Source organism: Marmota flaviventris, chromosome 17 (genome assembly GCF_047511675.1).
Source record: "Marmota flaviventris isolate mMarFla1 chromosome 17, mMarFla1.hap1, whole genome shotgun sequence".
Classification (NCBI taxonomy): Eukaryota; Metazoa; Chordata; class Mammalia; order Rodentia; family Sciuridae; genus Marmota; species Marmota flaviventris.
The window spans coordinates 70,498,150-70,510,661 of NC_092514.1; the positions used below are offsets into that span (position 1 = coordinate 70,498,150).

The 12,512-nt window shown below is 48.6% G+C and overlaps 1 pseudogene; it reads left to right on the plus strand.

Annotated features, from left to right (window-relative positions):
• Positions 1 to 3,456: 3,456 nt before the first annotated feature.
• LOC139702524 (archaemetzincin-2 pseudogene) lies at positions 3,457 to 4,766 on the plus strand (annotated as a pseudogene).
• Positions 4,767 to 12,512: the final 7,746 nt, after the last annotated feature.

The following is a 12,512-nucleotide window of genomic DNA, read 5'->3' on the forward strand; positions in this document are numbered from 1 at the left end:
AGGGAGACCCTCGGAGGAGTCTGATACCCCACGCCCTTCAGCCTCTCACTGTCCGCTGGTACAGAGGTGAGGACTGCAACTCAGCCTCACGCCAGCTGAAGTCATGAACACGAATGTGAAGTCACCTTCCAAGGTGAGCTCCCCAGCGGCACAGCTGTTAACCGGCTTGTTTCCCTGACTTCTTCGCTGGTTAGACCCATCAGAGTTCACTCTGCCCATATGGTCAGGCCACCCTCCTGGTGCTCAGAGACCTCCCTGTCCCTGTTAAGTGTTGTGTAACTGGAAGCATGTCACCGAGCCTTAGTTGGGACCTTCATGATGAAGGTACTACTTGTCACCCCAGAACTGGGCTGGGTGCTGGGGACATAAAGATAACCAGGACAGAGACCCTGCCCAGGAGGAGTCTCCAGGAGAGAGCAAGACGTCAACCAAGAGCTTCCGCACCCTGGGGTCAGAGCTAAAACACAAGAGCGCCCCAGCCTGCCAAGGGGTCTGCGGAGTCCTCACTCTCAGATAGGCTAACCGCAGGTTGGGAAAAGGAGCAATGACGTGGTTCAAAATTCACAGTGTTACAAAGAAAGAATATAGTTCTTGAAAAATCATTTGAGCAAACACATATCTAGAGCCCACTCCATCGCAGGAGTTGCTGAACCAGTGGACGAATATGAAATGAATTAATCCTCATAACCCTGGATACCAACGTGATGCCCATTTCACAGATGAGGATGCAGCTAAATCGAACCAGGTGGGTGGTTGGACTGCCCATGGTCTAAGCTGCCATCCCTTTGCCTCCAGAAGCCACAAAGCTCCCTGGCTCACAGTGCAGAAGGGGCCAGGACAGCCACGGGGCAGATAACTGGAGGAAGTCAGTGCCATGATACACCACACAGAGACGCGCAGGCCACGGTGGTTAGTGTCTTCTAGTGCACACTACAGACAATTATTTCCATCAGTAATAATGAAAATTGATATTATAACCTTCCATCTACTAAATGCACATGGGATTTGAGCCAGGGACATCTGCTAAACAATTAAAAGCAATGTGTTAGCATGAGCTAAAAATAGTTGCGGTCATTAAGTTTGTAAGTTCTAAGGAAGCAGAGGAAGAGTGAATGGAAATGTCGCACCAGGGCCAGGCCTGGAAGGGGCAGTAGGGGAGGGGAAAGACGTGGCCGAGACAGGCAGTTGGCTGCAGGATCACTTTTAAATTAGCTTTATTGAAGTGTAAGTTATATACAAAGGCCCTATTTTAATCATGCAATTCAATGAGTTTTGACACACGTGATGGAAAACCAGCACTCCACTCATGATATGGAACTCTTTCATCACTCTGCCCCCAGTCTCCAGCAACCTCTGAGCTGCTTCTGTCACTCTGGCTTGGCCCTTTCTAGAATATTATCTGTGGAAACAGGCACTAGGTAGTCTCAGGTCTGGCTGCAATCAGGTGGCATCAAGTCCTTTGGAAATTCACCCCCTTCTTTACGTGCATCAGGTTCTTCCTGTTCATTACTAAGAAGTATTCCATGGCATGGTCAGCATCCAAGCTGATGGACATTTGGGTCATTTCCAGCACATGGCCATTCCGAATAAAAGTGCAAGGACATTTGGGTACAAGTCATGTTCTCCATATTTGAAGTAACCCCTGGAGTAGATTGCAGTGTTGTGATTTGAATGTGGTTTGTGTACCCTGGGGTCCTCTGTGGTTAAAGTTGAGGTCCCTGGGGTGGGGTTGCTGGGCAGTGGAGGAACCTTTAGAAGGTGTGGCCTAGTGAGAGGTCCTTAGGTCACTGGGAGCATGGAACATGTCTGGTGCAAACCCTGGGTATTTCTTTGGAGAGAGTCATTATAGAAGCCTGAGCCCAATCCCATCCTGCTCTCTCTGCTCCTGTTTCTAGATGTGATCTCTTGCTGGATCCTGTTCACACTGCCACCATGATGTGGCATGCCTGAGAACTGAGTCAATGCCAGTTGAACCTGCAAAACAAGCTAAGTAAACCTTTTTTCTGTAAGTAGCCTGCGTCAGGCATTTTGTTACAGTAACAAAAATTTGACAAATACTGTGAGTATATATATGTTTAACTCTAAAAGGAACTGCCAAACTGTTTTCTAAGGTGGCTGTCCCATTTTATATTTCCACCCACAATGTCTGAGAACTCCAGTTGCTCTCCATCTTCACCCACACTTGATGTCATCAGTCTTTTTAAGTTTAGCCTTTCTGGTGAGTGTGTAGTGGTGTCTCATGGTTTCAATTTCCATTTCCCTCATGACTGACAGTGTTGAAGCACATTTTTATGTGCTTATATTGCCTTTTATGCAGTTTCTTTGGTGAATGCTTTCCTCATTCTTCATCAAGTGTGTTTTCTTATTATTAAATTGCAAGGGTTCATTATGTATTCCCGATGCAAGTCTTTTATCACGTACATTGCCCTTATTTCCTCTAGTTGGTCACAGGTTGATTTCAATGTCAATTAGCCCATCAATTCAGCTGGTGTTCAAAACTGAACCAATCATCTCACCTCTCTCACTAAACACCCCACTGCTCACCAAAAAGTAAATAATGAATAATAATAGTTTGCTACACCAAGGAGACTCCATCATCCAAGAAAGGTACTAGCAGGTGATGACTTGGTCTCTAGCCCTAAGGTTCAAATAGAGACAGAAACATGGATCCAATATCAGCTTTCCTAAGAAACAGTGCCGAGAAAGAGCTGAGACTGGGCTAGATCTTTGAAAGAAATTTTGGTCATGGTCTGTTCTTCCAAGACACGAGGAAAATGGGATCAGTAATTCTCTTCTTCCACTGCTCAGACCTCAGTCCCTCTCTCTCTCTCTCTTGAATTTTGCATTGAAACATAACATTCACATCAAAGAAAGAATGTACAAAGTCTATGTATAAAACTCAATGAGGCTGGCGCAGTAGCTCAGTGTTAGAGTGCTTGCCTGGCACACATGAGGACCTGGGTTCAATTCCTAATACTACCCAAAAAAAATTTTTTTAAATTTAAAACATTAAAAAACTCAATGAGTCTCCAAAATGACTTGTTTCCCATTGTGGTTTAATTAAAAAAAAAAGACCATTGGCCTCGAAAAACAACATCAAGCCTTTCAAATTCCTATACCAGGTTGTATGTGTGTGTAAAAACGTGTGCTGAGACAGGACAGTAAATGTTGAAGATGTTATTGGAACATGCTTTTTTTGGTACCAGGGATTGAACTCAGGGGCACTCGACCACTGAGCCACATCCCCACCCCAATTTTGCATTTTATTTAGACACAGGGTCCCACTAAGTTGCTTAGTGCCATGCTTTTGCTTGAGGCTGGCTTTGAACTCGAGATCCTCCTGCCTCAGCCTCCCAAGCTGCTTTGATTACAGGCCTGCACCACCGCACCTGGCAGGAACACACCTTTTAAAATGTATTCTGGGCGGCGCGGGAGGCGGGCGGGCAGCGGCGAGGCCTGTCGGGGGTGAAGACACCCTCCACAGCACCTTCCGGACATGCCTGTCCTTGTAACGTAAACACTTCAATGGGAGGCTTCCTTTTTAAAGAAAGCCTCATGGTGTACCATCTGTTTGCCTCACTCAAGGGAAGGATGAAAGCTCTACATAGGAACATGATGTGATGGATGAGACCTGTCATTATCAAGTATTCCGTCACTCTGAACAGACACTGAAAAGAGCTCTCATCTCCAAGAACCCAGCGCTTGTGTCACAGTATGAGAAATTAGATGCTAGGGAACAGCAATTAATGAAGGAAGGCTTCCAGCCAACCAGTGATCTTTATGGACCTATTATTTTGCAATCACAATCAGACTGGATAATCTCACATCCTGAGGCTCCTCAAGACTTTGAGCAGTTTTTCAGTAATCCCTACAGAAAGATACCCTCTCCAGAGAAGCACAGTATTTATTTACTGGCCATTGGATCTCTAGGAAACACCAGAGTTATCAGTGAAGAATATACTAAATGGCTCAAGGGCTACTGTGAAGCATTTTTCTATGGCATGAGTGTAAAACTCCTAGAACCGATTTCTGTTTCTGCCACACGGTGTTCTTTTAGAGTGAATGATCACACACGCAATTTACAAATTCATGCAGGGCATATCCTGAAGTTCTTAAAAAAGAAGAAACCTGAAGATGCTTTCTGTGTTGTGGGAGTAACAATGATTGATCTTTACCCAAGAGATTCCTGGAATTTTGTCTTTGGACAGGCTTCTTTCACAGATGGAGTGGGGATATTCAGCTTTGCTAGATATGGCAGCGATTTCTATAGCTCACATTATAAAGGCACAGTGAAGAAGCTCCATAAAAAATCTTCCAATGACTATGCCATTTTTGATAACTACTTTATTCCTGAAATCACTAGTGTTTTGCTGCTGCGATCCTGTAAGACTTTATCCCATGAGATAGGGCACATATTTGGACTGCGACACTGCCAGTGGCTCACATGCCTGATGCAGGGCTCCAACCACTTGGAGGAAGCTGACCGTCGTCCTCTAAACCTGTGTCCTATCTGTCTACGCAAGTTGCAGTGTGCCATTGGCTTCAATATTGCAGAAAGATACAAAGCACTGGTGAGGTGGATTGATGATGCTGACACACCCAGAGCAACTCCGAAACCTAGTTGTGAAGATAATGTGCATTTACCGAAACCTGTAGAGGCCTTTCAGTATTGGAAAGAGTGGATAATGAAATGCCTTGCTGTTCTCCAAAAATGAGTACCTTCAGATAGGAGTAAATAAAATAAATATTTGCACATTAAAAAAAAATGTATTCTGCATGCTTCTCATCTAATCCCCACAAACACTCCTTTAAGGTTGCTGGCATCATTCCATTTTACAGAGGAGGAAATTCTATGGCTCAAAGAAGTAAAATAATGTCCTAATGTTGTGCAGCTAGGACACAGTGAAGCCAGAGTCCAAAGCCCGTCCCGACGTTGCTGGATGCTTGATACCATCCCAGACTCCTAGGACTTACAATGTGCTGAGGAGCATGCACAAAATCACGTCAGAAAGAATGTCCACCAATGGGAAAAATATACATGTGCACATCGAACTTTCCATTCCAGATCATTTTCCAAGTTCCAGATTCAAATTTCCAGTGGATGCCAGAAAATGGCTTCGTGGGAAATCCTATAGCCTCCTCCAGATTAGCGAATCCAGCAACATCACCCCGCACCTCCACCTCCACCCATTCACACACCCCTGGGCCACCCTCTCAGGCACCTTACCTCCGTCAGGTTGGAATTACTCTTCCTGGTGTCCCCTCTCACCTCACATACCAAAGCCACCTAAGTTTACCCCTATCCTCTGGCAAAACTGTTTCTGCCTCCCTCCAATATTGCCATTTTCGCAGCTGAAGCCACTCGATAGTTCTCCCCATTCACATCTCCTCATATAGAGTCCCCAGCACACCCAATGATGTCACTGTCCTAAATTAGAACACCTCCCTGGAATTCCCCAGGCCTTTAAAGTAAGTCGAAGCTCCTGTAGTTAGAACCTGCAGGACTGTAATCCAGGTCCAATTTATACTCCTGAACCACCTTCCACCATGATACCCGCTCACCAGGAGCTCTAAACTTCTCCCCACTCCTTAACCACACTTTTTTTTTCCAGTTTAACAAAAGCTTTTTATTAAGTACCAGGCTTTATTTGCCTGTGTTGGCCATGGGGTTTCTCCATCTTGGCACCAGTGACATTTTGAGCAGATTGTCCTTGGTCATAAGGACTGCATCCTAGGACATCGACAGTATCCCTAGATGCCAGTAGCAGCTCCCCTCCAAGTTGAGACAGCTCACAATGTCCCCAAACTTTGCCCAGTGACCCTCAGAGGGTCTATTCACCGTGGCTGAGGACCTCCGCTGTGCAGTGAGCTCGCCAAGAGCCCCCCTTCCGTTACACCTGGGGGCACAGGCACTGTGGAGGGCAGCTGGAAGGCCCTAAGAACGGGGGCTTGTACACGGGCCCACTCTGGCCTGGTATCCCGACCCTCCTTCCTTGGGACTTGGGAAGTTTAATTGAACTCCAAGCCCTCAGTCATTGCTGAATACACTATGGATTCTAATTTCAATTCCAAGACCTACTATGTGCATGATATAAGTGAACGTGTGCAAATACTCAGCCTGTGGAAATCCTCAAGATGTTCTGGGGATATGGGATCCCAGGACACACCCTAAAAGAGCCTTTTGCCTTTGCACCTGCTGTTTCCCTCTGCCTGGAACCTGGACCCCTCTCCATGTCCTACCCAGTGACAAGTCCCTTCAAACCCAGCTCCAGCACCTTCCCTGATAGACTATTAGAGCAGCCTGAAAACAGTTAGGCCCCCTTCGTGTTTCCCACCCACGATGCCTATATCTCTCTTAGCATAACGTTCACATTGGTTCGGCCAGGTCAGGAGTCAGCCAACTTTTGTGTCAAGAGCCAGAAAGTCAATATTTTAGGTTTCTAGGGCGCCCAGTTTCTGACTCAGCCACTCAATTCAGCCACCCAATTCAGGTGAAAGAAGCCACAATCGAGAGTCAATGAATGGACATGACTATGTTCCAATAAAGTTTTATTAATGAAACCAGAAGGTTGGCCCTGCTTTGAACAGCAAGTTCCTTGAGGTCCAGGTCTGTGTGTTGTTAGCTTCTGAGTTTCCAGCTTCTCCTGGGTGCTTCAGACACTACTGAAACAAGGAAGAGATTGAAGGAGCCACGCTAATCATCGGACCAGTATTAAAACATGTAACTGTCAAGCCTTTAGAGACTGTGGAAATTAGAAGTTGACCAAAATAATTAGAGCAACCCCCAGCGATCATGCAATAATTAAAGAAAGAGCCATCGAAAATCTCTTTCCTGGAGATACTAACCGATGCTGAGAAGCAGGTAAGAGGCTGCACAGAAAACCCTGGGTGCCCTGCTACGTTTGAGTTTCAGGGAACCAGCCAGTAAGTGTTGGTGTCAGCACGTCCCGCGCCGTCTTGGAGATACACTAAAAATAGTATTGATTGTTTCAATGAAATTCAAGTTTCCCTGACGGCTCTTCATTGTTCACTGCTAAATCTGCCGTCTTATGTAGGGCAGCTGTTTACAGCGCCTTCTACCTTCTCTCAGCTCTTCTTCCAGCAGAAGGGCTGTTTGGCCCCAGAGAGATGAGAACCTGTCTGGCCTGTAAGCCGCCTTTCCACCCCCCAGGAAGAAGGGCCCCCTGGGAGCCCCCTGGGGTGCTGTTGGAACTGGAAATTTAATTAATAAAATACTAACACACAATTTCAGAGGAGGAAAAAAAAAAGAAGTGTTATCACCAAGTTAATAAGAGAACTATTTTAATTGCTGTATTTAACAAGTCCTGGCCATGGCACTCTGCACTCGGTGGGGGGAGGATTCACATCGCTCAAGAATCTAGGAGCAGGGAAGGGGTGCAGCGTGGCAGAGGTGGGGACATCAAGGCCCTGCGCTTCCCCGGCAGTCCATCTTTGAGTTCCCAGCCCCCAGGGAGCCGTGTTCTCTCTCTCCTGTGACTCAGAGAAGAAAGCCAGCTGTCCCCACCTTCCCAAGTCAAGCCCAAGTCAAGCCCAAGCCAAGCCCAAGCCAAACAGGACCCGCAGAGGTACATAAAACTCAGACCTAGTGTGCAAGCCACCATTGTCCCAGAAGGGGAGAAATGGCTGCACTTCCTTTGGCACCCACGGCTGCCTCTTTCTGTGTCCCTCCTGTCTTCTCATCATCTCCCCCTCCCCCCATGGTGGCACCATCTCGGTCCCTTTCCCTAAACGTACCGCATAGCAGCCATGGGTCTCCATGTGGAGTTTATCAGGGGAGAAAATTATGGCAGCAGTGGCTGAGAGCCATGGGGGACTGTGACAGGAGCATCGCATAGAGAACTGGCCCTGGAGGCAGGGCGAGGCCATCCCTTGCTCTTCCAGACGAATCCCAGACCCTCCAGTGGTGGTGTGGGGGTGGGGGGGCGGGGGGGGGGTGCACAGCATCGTGGGCCCGACTCTTTTCCAAACCTTAGCAGGATGATGCTCGGCCCAGAGAGTCCAGGGATGTGACCCCCAATGCGTTGGACAAGCCAGTTCAGGGACGGGGCGGCCTTGGCTTGCTCACAACTCTTCCTGCCCCTCAGGACTCCCAGACATTTTTGTCAGAGGAGCAGGATGGGGACTGAGCTGGCAACAGTGACCACCAGGGAATGGAGAGTGTGGGAGGTTCTGCAGATGCTGCCGGGGCCTCGTCTTCCCCTGTCACCGGATGAAGTTCTGTGGACCCAGAGCTGACTGGACGGACGGCCAGCGAAGGCAAGAGGCAAGGCCTGGAGGTGCACCCCACGTCGCTCAGAGGGAAGAGAAGACCGAAGCCGAGCTGTGGGCTCTAGAGCTCGCTCCAACCAGGAGTGGCCTCGTTAAGAGATTCAATGCCCTCAGCACAGCTTCTAGGTTCTGATGTGTCCATCAAAAAGTGTTTTGTTTTTTTTTTAGAAAATAGATTTGATAAAACACACTGCTCATGACTTCAAATGCTCTGGGCACTAAATCATCACTGTAAAGACCAGCCATCTCCTCTGTCCCCTTGTCCCCCTTGCCTCTCTAAGCCTATTGGGTCAAAAGCCATCAGTGAAGCTGACCAGGCGAGGAGGACCCAAGGTTGAGGGTCAGGCCCCCAGGGTCAGGAAGGTGTCCGCACCTGGGGAAAGGTGTGGGAGCGTGTCCAGGAAGGACAGGCCTCCAGAGGGAGGACGGAGGGACCATGGCGATGTGAGATGGGTTATTTCCCAGGAGATGGCTCAAATAAGTAAATGGACTTGGGATGATGAGAGCGGAAGTCCTCACCGTGGACAGGGCTATCCACCAGGAGAGAGGGAGGAAACTGGGACGAACCCGGGGTGTTGGGCTGCAGATGGAGACGATCATGTCAACTCGTGGTTGTCAGAATGTGTCAATAAAATCAGAAACAAATACAGATATAAATAGCGGGATGCGTGTGCCGCACCCATGTCCACATACGGGTAGGCGCACAGCTCCCCTGAGAGGCCGGGCAACGGCCACCCCCAGAGCAGGGAGCACACTCCATCCCCAGTCTGCCTTCTACACGTCACTCTCTGCCGGAAGGAGCCGCGGATCCCGGAGGGATGGCAATGTCAGGGCTGGGGCAAGGGAAGTACAAGATGAATCTGGGCCGTGGCACGATTCCACAACCAGGGAGATACTCAGCAAGATGACGAAGACATGTCAAAAGGGCACGGAACTCAGCCCGAAGGAGCTCCCCCTCACCAATCTGGGACACTTTGAGCAACAAAATGAAGAATAAAGCAAATGGCTTATGACGAACGGATACAAGAGGAATCCTTGACTCCACAGAATTATGTAAACTAGAAAATAATTAATGAGAAAGAATATTTGCACAATCACAGAGTGCCACCAAAAACAAAAGGTTATTAATGACACAGAGAAAAGGGACCAATTCTCTGATGGAGAAGTCCGGCAGACCCACCTCCATCAAGGGCTCAGAGCTCTCTGTACCACGCCTGGAGGTAATGAGGACACGGTGTCATGAATCACAGGGAGTCATCGCCCAGACTAGAAATTGAGAGATACTCTAAGAGGAGCTGGTTTGTGGTCTTAAAAACTGTCAGCGTCATCAAAGTCAAGGAGAGGCACAGACTGTTTGGGCTCAGAGGGCCCTGAAGGCACAGGACAAAGGAGTGACAGTGAGTTCCTCTTCTATAAAAGACATCATTGGAACAGTTGGTCAGACATGAAGGGTTTATTGGTGGCAGTGTGCTCTGGGTAGCTCCCCGGTGGCTGTGCTTGTGCGAGGGCTGCTACCCCGGAAGCGAAGTTTTTGGTGCTATCTGTAGGAATCCCACACTAAGGTTTCCACAGCAGTGGAAACATGGTGGCAACTTACTCTCAAATATCTCCTGGGAGGTGGGGGGGGGGGGGTGAACATCTTTATACTGTATTTGCAATTCTTCTTGAAGGTTAAGTTTGTTTCAAAATTAAAAATCTAAAACTTAAGGGAAAAAAAAAAGACTTGGTAGGTCGCATCATTCAGATCTCAACATGCAACAGTTGCAAAGGGGAACTGGACCGTGGGGTTCTATCAGGAGTAAGAAAAAGTTCATGGCAATGGACTGGGCTTGAACTTGAGCTCAGAACTCCAGACTCAACCGTGCAACTTTGTGTCAAGGAGGCCTGGGGAGCTTCGGAAGCAGGGTGCCCAGTGCCTCCTCCCCAAAGGGCTCGTGGGCGTGATGATCCACAGAGTGAACCTGGTTGCCTTGGTGCAGGGCTGGACGTGCCCCTGCTCCGGCTCCTGCCTCCCTCCTGTGGGTCGGCTGGCTCTGGGGAAGGCTTTGCCTCTGCACCTCTCTCTCCAGGGAGCTGCACCCACACCAGGCTGTGCACCCAGGTCCTACAGTTCTCTGTCTCTTCCACCTGCAGTCTCTGCCCGCTCCTCTCTGCACAGCAATGACCTTCAGCCCACTGGGCACGAGGATGACCCAACAGGAAGGATTCCTGTCTTCTGTGAAAGTTAACTGATGATTCAGGGACCGAGTGACTTTGCAGACAGCCAGCCCCATGTCAAGGAAACTCATTTGAGGGAGAGAAACTGAGCTGCGGCATCTACAGGAAACAGAGGTGCACACACCAGGTCACAAAGACTCCTGATTACCCTTGAAAACGTGTGCCCATCCTATCCACTCCCCTACCAGGAGGGCTTGAGAAAGCCCCCGAACACAGTGACCACCCCTGGCCCTCGTTTGGGCTGGAGAGAGCACAGACAACCCAAGGAGGAAGGAGAACGTGCCCAGGGAGCCAGCTCAGGTGACATGTTCATAAAAGTCTCCAGGAGAGGGAGGAATGCGAACTATGCCCGCCATGAGGCTCAGCAACAGGCAGGTCAACAAGATGGGTCGGATCACGTGACCTGGTCCTGGCACCTGGCTCCACGTGGCACCCGGACAAATCAAACATGAAACTGCCAGGACCATTCTCTGCCACCCGTACTGCCAGGAATCCAGCCCTCATGAGGAATGCCCGAGTTCCTTTCAAAGTGGAGAGACCCGCCCAACGAGCCCAGCACATTTTATAGGCTCAACTAAGAAATGGGGACCTGCCATCGGCCTCCTAAGGTGTGGCAAGGTGGTGATGATACACCTGAAGCACAGAAAGGAAGACTAAACTCACACTTGGTGACGGGGTCAGTTATGACACTCCCAGGTATAAGTAAAACATAAAATAAAATTAAGAAAAATTGACCTTTAAAATTAAGCATATTTAATTATGCAGTACGGCAAGAAGTCTGAAGTTAGGTGGCTGCAGGGTGGGTTCATTTAGCAGCTCAAATGTGTCAGGGCTCTGAGTCACTTTCCCTGGAATTCTTATACTTTTACTCATGGTCACAAAATGGCCACTACAGCTCCAAACATCAAATCCTGTGTTGGGCATCTATCATCTGTTAAGCACTATATACAGATCGGCCAAACAGATGGAATCCCTGCCTTCTCACAGTTTCCAGTCTGTCATTAGTCCACAGACTGTTCCCAAACTCTCCTGCCTACAGTGGCACCAGTTTCTTTTGTTTCTGTTTGCATCAAACAGCATTGAACAAATCAGTTTCTCCTGTGTATTTGGTAACTCAGGGGAAAGCTATTGTATCCAGAATTCCTTTTTTCGGGATCCAGCTTTCTCAACATCGTGAGACGGAGTGAGTAAAAAGCAACCAGCCCATACCTGGAACATGATGAGTGTTCACATCCAGCCTCTCCGGACCTATAACTTTGGAGCTATTCGGGGCCCCTGGGCACCACCACCACTCCTCCCTCTGTGCCTTTCAGAAAGACCTTTTCCAGGTCATGTTCTTAACCACACTGCTGCCTGGGGACAGGATGCACCACCACGTACAGACAGCCTTCTCTCAGCTTGTATTCCCACGCATGGGCGTCCCAGGCACACGGCTCATGCTGGGTCTCAGACATGGAATCAATTCCAGATTAATTCCGTGAAAATACCACGTGGGCAGCTTCAGGAGACACTGTGTAATGAGATAAAAATCTCAGACCCAGGGACCCGGGCTGATGGGACTCAAGGACTTCTCTCCTAATCCATCCATTCTCAACTTCTCATTACTAAGTGTAGCCACAGTTAATCTGTCTCACCATCTGACAGAGGAGATGTTAACTCTCTTGGTTTGCACAGGAGAAAACTGGGGTTCAGAGAGGTTTGAAGACTTACCTGAGGCTACACAGCAGCCAGCGGAAAAGCCAAGATTAAACCCCAGCATCTTGGGCTTTGGTGGTTTTTCCCATTTCTGTTCCCTTTTCTGCAGGGAGTGACGGGTGAGAGGTGAGGGCTCTGTCACACACCTGTCACAGTTGTTCAAGCCTCCCAAGCCACCACTTCCGAGTGGTGTGCCAGAGTTTCATCCATTCATTCAACAAACATGCTCCCCATGTGCTGAGCACTGGGAGAGAGTGTAAGATTCTAGAATCAATAAGACACGGCCGCGTGCCCACCTCAAGGACCTCACA